Below are 8,562 nucleotides of genomic sequence, written 5' to 3'. Positions count from 1 at the left end.
AGTTAGAGGACCTTCTACTCACAGAAAATTTCAATACCCAAGCTACCTATGGTCTGTTCATAGATATAAGAAAGTGACCAATTGCTTTTCAATGGGATTATCCAAGGGTTGTCATTGCCCATTTCCTTTCCTTCCCCCCCCCCCCCATTTCTTCTCTTTTCCTTTCTTTAGAATTATCTGTATCTACGCTTGGCGCTTACAAATAAATTCTATGAAATTTTTTATTATTATATTTTTGCTGTTAAATTGATGCCTGAACAGTATCTAGAACTTCTAGATGGCTGCCCTAACAAGGCCTACTGTATTTAACTTTGGTTATGTAATTATTTCTATGTAACTTTGATGGTTTTTGATTATTATTATTATTATTATTATTATTATTATTATTATTATTATTATTATTATTATTATTATTATTAATATAAAATGCAACAAGATTATTTCCTAAAGTTTCGGAATTCAAATACAGGTAAAATTGTGGTCCGTAATAGAAAATAATTTTATACCTACCTATGTTTAACATTCTTTGCTTTGGTATACTACTTAGTTTAAGTTTATTAGTAATCATTCTTATTTCGTGTGTAATACAACGTGTGTTGAATCGTGTGCAAATTATGCGAAAAATATGCGAGTCTAGTGTATCTCAGGAGATGCTTCCTCCCAAATGTAGAAAACACTATTCTATTGAGACTAAGGAAGTTCTAACCAATGTTTATTCGACTCTCATTGAACGTGGAAACGGCCACATTGACCAAAATTCCAACATCAACTGTATCGAAAATTGTGAATAATCCCATTTCAGCGAGGAAAAAAGGAAGCGATGCTGACATTTTCTCGAGGGTAGATGAAATTATGAAAAGATATAATACGGCGTAAAATTTACCAGTTATACGAGGAACAAAGCGAGCCTACATTACATATCTTAAGTGTATTCAACACATGGGTTTTAGATTTTAAAAAATTGACAAAAGGCAAGTTTTAATGTAATCTTTTAGAATTCGGAACTGGCGACTAGAATATCTAGAAAAATTAGGATTTACATAGAACAACAAAGGCGAATTATTTACTTGGATGAAACCTGGTTCGACACTTATGATACCCCGGAAAAGGGTTGGGTTGACTCAACTGATAAGTGTAAAACAAACGCGCCATCGAAAATAGGTAAAAGAATAACTATTTTGCATGCTGGCTCTAAAGATGGTCGGATTCCAAATGGACTTTCTCTGTCTGCGAAAAATATTAAAAATTCTTCTCCGGATTACAATGAAGACACCACCGCTGATTTATTTGAAAGTTGATTTAAAAACAAACTAGTTCCAAACATTCCTCCTAATAGCGTAATTGTAATGGATAATGCAAGTTGTCACAGTTGACTAAAACCCCTTCCTCATGTGACACAAAAGCAACCATCCAAAACTCCAATGTCCTCAAACTTATAGAAACCGAGGTTTTTAACATCCTTCCACAAAGTTGGGCAAATTCTGTTAAACATATAGAACAACCAGAACCATCGTATATCCATATTGCAAATAATATAGAAAAAATAATAATTAGAACAGGCGATGATAGCGATAGTGATAATAATATATTATGTGAACAATTGTAAGTAATTTAAGTAGGTAATAAAAATAATTTGTAATTTTATTTTAGATTTAAACAAATAAATATTGTTTAGTATCTTTCATAACAAAACCCCACATAATTAAATTCTAAGCAAAGTACGGACTTGTTCGGCCATATTTCATTCTTACTAATATTTAATTACTTATGTCAAGTTACAGTATTTTGCCTTTAATATTCTTAAAAATTATCTTTACAAAGCATAGTCTTCGCAACACTTAGTATTAGTCAGAGGATACAATTCCACGGCTTGCAAACCATTGCAGATTTTACCACTGAGAAGTGGGTCACGTTTACAGTTTACTCTAAAATGGCGCTGTTCTGATTTTGTTCTGAATCCAAAGCTGCGAAAGTAAATGCTGTGCGTATATTCGAAAAGTTCGAGAGAATAAAAAATTATATCTATAGCTAGATATCTGCAAAACATACACTATAAATTAAGACTCATTTTAGCCCTTACGGCTGCGTTCTTGCGTAGGTTTTCTAATATTTTTATTATCTCTATGTAAAGCATGTATCTATTGATTTAGCCTCCCTTTGTGCGCAAATGTTTTTGCTCTTTCCAGGTCGACGAAGCAAACAGTATTTTTAATTTATTTGACTGCTAGCCCGCTATGACGCGTCTAAAAAAAAAAACTCTTTTCGCAAATGAAAACCCGGCGAATAAGTCTCTTTGTAACAAAGTTCCCGGGTTTGTAGTGAATTTATGTACGTGTACGAAATAAAAGCAAAAGCGAGGACATTCAAATCTAATTCCGTGTATAGTTCACGCGAGTTTCCACCTTTTTTTCGCCGGGAAAAAACAACAGGAAAGACCATTTTATTGATACACATACGTTTACGTTTAGTGGTACGTTTAGTTTCATGCTTAAGCTCGGCAAAAATAAAAACATGGTTTTAGTTTTATTTTAATTTACACCTTTTACCCGAATTTTTTTGTAAATGCATAAATATTTAACAATAACTATTTTGGTTAAAAAAACTTCAAATCAAATGTTGGAATTTCATAGTGCTCGGCTATTCTCTATGAATAACCATTTATGTCTGATGCTCCGATTGGCAATGTCCCTTACGAGACAAAAATTTGAGATTTTCTGGAAAACAAGTTAAAAATTCTGAGGCACGGCATGTCGTGGCAAAACAGGAGATTTTTTAGGTAAAAATATTTAACGAAATTTTATTTTTTTGACATAAGAGAACTCCATTTTCGCAAATAATTTCTTTTTTGCGCCTATACAAAATACAAAATCGTCGATAAAAAACCACTTAAAATAAATCGACCGTTTGATATCACAAAGTTATTCTGTCAAAAAACGTACTACTACTTCAGCGGCTACTGGATTTTAAATAAAAAATGACGTATTCCTACGTCAGTAGTTATTATTCGTTACTTCACCATCCCCCGTCCCCCGGGGGAGATTTTGTGATTGAAAATTTACAGATTCCCAAGCAACCGAAAAAAAAAAATTAGTTTGACCATTCTACGAGAGATGTCGCGGCAGTAATAAGTTAATAATATCATCAAATCAAATACCGGTATTCAGATTTGAGTTCGGTATTGTAAGCGCTACTTCAAATAGAAAAAGCGGGAAAGTTTAAATAAACTAAAATCTTAAAAAGATTGAGTTTGTTGTTTGACTTTGAGGTGCGGAAATGTTTAAACAATATTCTATTATTATTACCATAAAGTGTTTGGTTAAACTGTGGTTTAAATATCGTTTTCGGGCCGACAGTCGAGTGCTGTCTCGTACGCACCAAGCTTTCCAACCCCGTCTTCCAGTTTAACGAAGTCTAACCTCATCAAAGGCACATGGCCCGTTTTGTCTCTCTTTGGCCGTATATTGTACGCGCGGCTGTCTCGAGAGTACAGTAATTGTAAGCTAATGAAAGGTTTAGGACTCGACGTTGGGAATGACAACCCAGAGATTAGCTTTTTGATGTTTCGGATGTGTAATGACGCGGGAGAGATTAGCGGTTTGCTAAAACTTTGACTTTGCATTTCTAGTTTCGCTCGCATGGGGTTAACACTGATGGTAAAAACGATTGCCTATGACGTAATTTCTGTGTATTTGACGTACAGATAGTCGTTTTTCTTATAATCATATGAAATGAAAATGCAACGCCGGCGAAGTGTCACTTGGCCTGGTCTAATTAAACATTCCAAAAATTACAATCAATTAAAAAAACATGTACCGTGAGTTCAATGTAGGGTTAGTAACCAAATTTTTTCCAAGTGACGTAAAAAACAATAGACTATAAATTTTCTGACATATAACCCTACATCATATTTTTTTAAATATGGTATGTACGTGTTTAATGGATTATCTTATTGCGATTACAATGATGTAACACATTTTATATTTCAGTACACTCGTTTTTGACAAATCATCAAAAATAGGAAATTTTTATATATCATCAAAGAGTGCGGCAACTAACCGCAACAACAATAATTATTAACAAATTAAAGTAGAACGAAAACAATAAAAACGACAAGACACGCTAAAGTAAAGAATTCTTTAACTATTCTAAATAATGCTGGGCGTGACCACCATTTCCTGAACACGTTTCTCATGCGCTCAAATTGTATGATGTCTTGCATTTAGTAACGTTTCCGGATTGTCTCTTAACTGATTTATTGCCTCTGAAATCCATTGCTGAAGTGCCACAACATTATTAAGAGGGGTTCTGCATGCACGACTTTTTCTGTCTCCAAAAGAAAAAAATCCATTAAAGTTAAGTCGGGGCTGCTGGCTGGCCAATCCATACTTCCGCCGTTGCCTATTCAAGTCCTGGGATATTTCATGTCAAGATAATTTTTAACTTGCCATATAATCAGCGCTGGTATATTTAGGGGTAAATCTTCTATATATTAAATTAAATAAGAACTAAAAGTTCAGATTTTCACGAAATTATATATTATGACATGACAATTGTTTCGACAACACCGTGCCTTTATCAAATGTAATATCTACAAATTACCTGCTACTATATATACCGAAAAATGACCATAAAACCTTAATTAATGTTGTTGCGAGTATTTAAGATCAGTAAATCTAATTGATCGTTAAGCGATGCATTTGAATGTCTCATTTTGTTAATCTTCATGGCTTCCAATAAATTTAATTTTCTACTTTTCGACAATTTTGATATATTACACACAGCCACAAAAAGTAGAAAATTAAATTTATTGAAAGCCATGGAGATTAACAAAATGAGACATTCAAATGTATTGCTTAACGATCAATTAGATTTAAATACATCTCCTTTACTGAACTTAATTTCTCGCAACAACATTAATTAAGGTTTTATGGTCATTTTTCGGTATATATAGTAGCAGGTAGTTTGTAGATATTACATTTGATAAAGGCACGGTGTTGTCGAAACAATTGTCATGTCATAATATATAATTTCGTGAAAATCTGGACTTTTAGTTCTTATTTATTTTGATAAATGGATTTTCATCAAGTAAAAGCCACCTCAGTTCAACTTCTATATATTGTTCTATTTGGTGCGCAAAGAGTTGCAAGGAATGATTTCCAGTTAACTTTTGATCAATAAATATCGTACCCAAAATATGTCACTACATCATACAATTAATTGATTGGTACCCCTGGGTTTTGATATCTTTAAAAACAAACATGTCACAGTCAATTACAATGTCAAAGGAATGCAAGAGTGGTTTTTAATAAAACAGTTTTTAATTTTTTTTTATATTATTTCAAGGGTCACTCAGTTACTTTTTTTTTAAATAGAACACGCTATATTTTATTACATTTTTAAATACCCTTTACAAAGACTAATCCAGGGATATACATAAATATCTATATATCGGTCTTTAATATTGGGAAGGTTTTTGTTACCTTGCATATTAAGGTTTAAAACATTTTTCTGCCGGGAATATTTTATAACAATAATATTTTTTCTCGGAGAATATTCAAAATTGAAATATTTTTATCAAATATACGATGCTTCGAATTTCGTAGGTGATATTAACGCAATTACTTTATGAAATTGCCGGTTGCTTCAGATAGCGTTAAATATTATAAAAATTCTTTATTAGAAAATAAATAAATGAATAAATATTATTTCATTTTATCATTTTAATCATTAATGAAAATAAGCTTTGTGAACTTGAGACGACTAAAAAAGTAGAAGTGTGGTTAAAATGGTGGCGCGATATTTGGAAAGAAGAAAATTTGACAGCAGTGCGATTTTTAGATTTATCGTAATATTGAGAATGTTATTCGGAAAACTATTCCTAAAATATAACATCCAAATTTAATTGGGCAACGAGATGGCGCTCCTTATTACCAGTGGATTTTTAAATGGAAATTCTAGACAACGGAGACATGGAAGTTTTTATTCACAGGTTTCTTCAAATGTTTTTTGTTGGGGTTTAATTGAAAACTCCATTGTGATTAGTCGTATTTATTTATACTGAAGAAAAAACTTACGCTTCATTTTTTGCGGTTCCTGGGAGATTCGTTTTTTTGTGTCGCCCTGTACATAAATATCCGTTCTAGAGGGCTAATAACGGCACTTCGGCACAGACCTTCCTTTTTTGAGAGAAGTTCAACATACGACAAAGCAAAATTACTCCACTAATATTTAAACATCACATTTTTCAATATTGTTTTAGCAGACGCCACAATAACTATTGAAAAACACTAGTCTTACAAATTAAAAATTGAGAGAATTTATACGCTGTGCCAAAAATATGCTTTTTATTTTTGAAGTTCTCGGTAGTAGAGAGGTGAGTAGAACAATTTTTCAAATTTATATATATATATATATATATATATATATATATATATATATATATATGTATATATATATATATATATATATATATATATATATATATATATATATATATATATATATATATGATGACACTATACTCCGGGATATCATCCGTTCGCTCGTTGAACTCCGACTGGAATCCTGCATCCGACTGGAATCCTGCAGACGTTTCGCCAAAATCTCACTTGGCATCTTCAATGCTCGCCTCCGAAAACACTTCGAACGCGATGTATATCGGGAAATGCTAATCATACAAAAATCACTTCTGGGGACATTTATTTCTACAACCTTTGATTGCGGATTCCCTCCAAAAACTGCACGGAAAATGCAAAAAAAACAAAAATAAACAAACTAAAAACGCTATTAATGGTAATCTAAATTCCATTTCCAAGAAATTCCATTTCCAGTAATATTTATAGTATCGATTTTGCCATATGCATATAATTATATTACAAAATATATATTGGGGTAGGCTCAGATGAAGAATTTTTTTCGTGTACGAAGGACAGATGTTCCAAATAAAAGCCGAGCATTTCGTTTCCTTCGTCTGTTGTAGGGAAACGCGGAATTCATTCAACTACAGTCGACCGAAAAACACGGATCATATCTTTCATTTTTTCTTGTGTAAAAACAATTTTCCGCTGCGTTTTGGGTACGAGAATCTTAAACAAACGGATGAAACAAAGATCAAGAACCCCCGTCGCCTTTCAAAACGCCGATCCTTCGTCGGCACCGTAGACAGCCCGCGGTAACTTTTTAAAGAAATGAAAAGATCGGGCGAGGCCACCCCGGCGTCTCATAGGTATCGCCCTAGTTAATCTTGTTATTCGGTCATTCGGAAAAAGGTTTTTACGTTTCCGTCCGGTATTAATTTCGAAAATAAATTAAATTCGGTGGGTATGCTTGCGAAATATCCTAAACCTATTACTGTAATTAACATTGAAAGAAAATAAAAAAAAAAATGTCTTCGGAAACTACTACGCCACTGTTGATGGCCCTTGGTCGTTAATACAAATTATTTCAAAACATAAAACTCACAAAAAAATAACGACCTTTCTTCGAATTTGGAGATATCCAGTTGAAGAAAATAAATTTTAGTTATCTGTGATGTAAAATATCTTCTATATTTGTCCACCACTGAACATTGAAAAGCTGTCATGGCTTTTGTTGTCAATATTCGAATTTTATTACACTTATTGGCAGATATTTTCCGAAATGTATTTATAAAACTGTAAAAAAAATAGCCCTTGTTCTAAACATTGAATATCAAAAAAAGTGAGAGAAGGCACAAAAGCGGAAATTTCTATTAGAATTTTGTGCCCACAAACGACGCACCCTGTATATAATTCCAATCATGTTCGAAATAGAGGATAGAGCGTTGGATCTCCTTAGTTTCCTGGTATCCGAATTTTTCCTATGGAGTAAACCATGCCGTACGTGGTAAATGTAAATGATGTCAACGCGTCTAGATTGAGGGCGGGAAATGGTGATTTTCAAAAAAATTCAAAAATTAAAAAAAATGCTTCGTGTTATTTTATTGCCCCCAATTTAAAGAGTTATTTTGTTTTTTAATATTGCACGGAATATCGCGAACACCCTGTACAATACTTAAAAACCGTAAGTACAAAAGTTTAAGCTGTCTATATTATAAATCATATCGTCGCATTTAGTTTTTTTTTTCAGAAAATTATTTTTTTTGCCATCATTTAAGAAAACGCCATCTGGCACGTTCGAGCCATTTTTGAGTTATGGACATTTGTTTATTTATTTATTTATTATATTTTTTGTTATTTATTTATTTATTTATTATATTTTTTAATATTTATTTATTTATTATATTTTTTAATATTTATTTATTTATTTATATTTTATGCAAAAAAAATCGTTATTTATTTATATTACGCTATCGCCTAAGTCTGTCGCAATTAAATATTCTCAAGGACGGGACAAATATCTTAACAACCCTTATATTGCGAATTCCTGAGCACGTCACGACCAAGTGGAATCTGTCAATTAAATTCTGATTTTGGCGAGTGCGCGTCCCATTACGAAACGATTAATTAACTCTAATCATCTTAAGTTTACCTTTGCGCGCCACCTTAGAAACGGGACAACTTTAACTCCTGGCAGACGGCGATA

The sequence above is a fragment of the Cylas formicarius genome, unplaced genomic scaffold, assembly GCF_029955315.1.
Source record: "Cylas formicarius isolate icCylForm1 unplaced genomic scaffold, icCylForm1.1 PGA_scaffold_1__22_contigs__length_36826433, whole genome shotgun sequence".
Taxonomy (NCBI): domain Eukaryota; kingdom Metazoa; phylum Arthropoda; class Insecta; order Coleoptera; family Brentidae; genus Cylas; species Cylas formicarius.
This window is presented reverse-complemented; position numbering follows the sequence as displayed.